Below are 2,853 nucleotides of genomic sequence, written 5' to 3'. Positions count from 1 at the left end.
CCGCCCCTGGCGCGGGAGCCAGTCCCACAGAGGGTGGGACGGAGAACGACATGGTGGTCCCGCCCAGGATGTGCTGCTGCACAACTGACGCTGGTATCTCAAAGGATATCAAATCCGCCGGTCCGCACGGCGCGCAGGGAGGCGCTGCGCCTGTCAGCTGCGCCTGTCCCGTTGGCGAAGCAGAAGCCCCCGCTTGCAGCGGGGCGCGTGCCAGGGGATGGATCAGAGGCTCCATTGCCGGTCCCAGCAGTACAAGAGGGCGGGACCCGTACATCTGCACAGGCTCCATCAGCGAAGGAGTCGGGGGGGCTCCAGCCCCCGCTGCGCCGTGGACTGCGGGCGGCGCCGGCCCCCCCGCGAACGCAGTCCGGAAAGGGGGGGGGCTGCGGAGCCGCGGGCGGTGGCGGCGGCCGCCGGTCCGGGGCCGCCCCGTGCAGTCCCTGCAATGCCGGGTGTGCCGAAGCTGATAGTTGCGGCAAAGGCGCCCCCGCCGCCTGGAAGGCGGATGATGTCACCGGCACCTGTGACATAGTGGGGACCAGCCTCAAAGTTTACCAAGGGCTCTTCTTGATGGTTCGCTGGATCCCCTAACTTATAGAGCCCCTGACACCCCTTGTCGTCTCCCCTTGAAATCTCTTCTAAGACTTCTTGTCTTGTCTTTATGCATTGCCTCATCAAGCTGAAACTTCTGACAATTCCTTTTAAGGTGTCCTATCTCACCACAGTAATAGTACCTCCTTTTGCTTTGTGAAGCCTCAGGTTTCCTGAACTCATTAAAGTTCTTATTTGCTCCATATGATGGTGCTGGTTGGTCTCTACTTTTTTTAGATAATGGCCCTGGTCTATTCTCACTTGACTTAGATGGCAGTGCTGGTGATCTGTCTGCTCTTATACTTTCTCGAGCAACTGCGACCATAATTCTAGCCTTAGTTTTGGCTTTTTCTTCTTCCCTTCTTAAATACACTCTTAGGGCTTCTTTGAGCAACGCATTCATGTTCTTTTCTTGCCAGTCCTCCATCTTTTCTAGCTTCCGTCTAATATCGGGCCAGGATTTGGTGACAAACTGGACCTTCAAGAGGACTTGACCCTCTGGGCTGTCTGGGTCTATATTTGAATCTAACTGGAAATTTCATTTTAGTCGGTTAAGCCAAATTGCTGGGGTTTCATCCTTCTCCTGAGTACTATCAAATGCCAATTTCGTATTGCTTCCCCTAGGGATAGACTCTTTGATCCCTCTCATCATGAGGGACCTATAGTCTCTCATGTTTTGCCTTCCTTCTCCCTGGTTGGGATTCCAGTTGGGGTCTACTAAGGGTATCTTTTGGTCCCCTGGGGGCCCCAATCTATTTTCTTTTTCCCATATCCTCACCCCTGCTGTTCAGATCATCCAGACCTCTTCTGGAGAGAACAGAATGCTTAGAATAGAGTTCAGCTCTCCCCAGGTATAAATATTCGGCCCTAGAAATTGGTCTATCTGGTTAGATATTCCAGTGGGGTCTTCTACTAAATTTCCTAGCTCTTTCTTAAATCCCCGGACTTCGGAAGCTGTCAAAGGTGCATCAACAAACGCAACTCCTCCAGCTCTACATCAAGGTCCTCTTGGGCTTGTAGGTGTTGGTTTAACTGATTACACATCCACTGATCTCGTGTTCCATACCACGGCCACTCTCCCTGTAGTTCTAACTTCGGCCATACTTCTATACTGTAATGTATCATCTTATTTTTGTCTAGACCCTTCGTGGTCTCCCAAGAATCTCATTGGTCTAACAGTTGCCCCAAGGGGCTGTTAGGGGGAATTCTCTTTGCTTTCTCTTTGGAAGGATCTGCTCCTTTACTATAACCTCTTCCCATTTTCAGGCCTCAAAATAATAAAAAAATATATACTTTAAATGGTGCCTCTATTTAAAATGGAATATACAGACAGGCAATTAAAGCTCATCTGGTCCCTCCCACAACTTAGTATTTTGAATCTCTTGACTGAACTTAATCTCTTTTAACTAAACTCCCACTCTTGGTACTACCCTCCTGACACTTTGCAATGCCTCTTGGCTAGGACAATCACTAGTCACACTCACATATATTGTCTTTTGTTCTCTTGCTCTTCGGTCTAAGTTTTGGACTTCCTCCTGAACTTTTTAAGCTTGGGCCCCTGCTAAGTCTTGCCTAAACTCTTACTTGGCCTTCTGCCCAACCTTCTTACTAGGCTTGGGAAGCTTGGTCTCCCTGCCGAGGTAAGGTCGGACCTTACACCTGCCGAGCCTTACACTCGAACTCCGGCCAAGCCCCCTTGCCTGACTCTACTAGCAGTCTTAGCTTGCTTGCCTTTCTGCTTACTCGGGTTCATGCCTGCTCTGCCAGGGACATCCTGCCCTTCCTTCCAGGGACATTCCTCTACCTGCTCTGCTGGGGACCTCTGGCCCTGCCTGCCAGGGACATCCCACCTGCCCTGTTAGCCAGTCCTGCCTGCCGGGGACATGCCCTCTGCCTGGCGGGACTTGTCACTCCTGCCTGCTAGGACATCCCGCCCTACATGCCAGGGACATCCCACCTGCCCTGCTGGTGACATTCCCGGTGCCCTGATTGCCAGGGACTTACTTTGCCCCTAGGGGATCCCCACAAGCCCAGAGGAAGGCCTGCTTTACTTCTAAGGAGACGCCTCAGTCACTCCTCTATTCCAGTCTCTTTCCCCCGTTCCCGACGGCCCCTTTGCAGGAGTCAGGAAACGCGGTACTAGCGGGTCCCTCTCACTTCGGGGGTCCGTGCTGCCGGCCCCCATCTCAATCACTCACTCATTGCTTGTCCCCTGTTTTTCCTTACCGCTCCGACGCTCCTCCTCGTTGCGCTCCTCCTCGT

Source organism: Anomalospiza imberbis, unplaced genomic scaffold (genome assembly GCF_031753505.1).
Source record: "Anomalospiza imberbis isolate Cuckoo-Finch-1a 21T00152 unplaced genomic scaffold, ASM3175350v1 scaffold_337, whole genome shotgun sequence".
NCBI lineage: Eukaryota > Metazoa > Chordata > Aves > Passeriformes > Viduidae > Anomalospiza > Anomalospiza imberbis.
Note: the sequence above shows the minus strand (reverse complement) of the source record.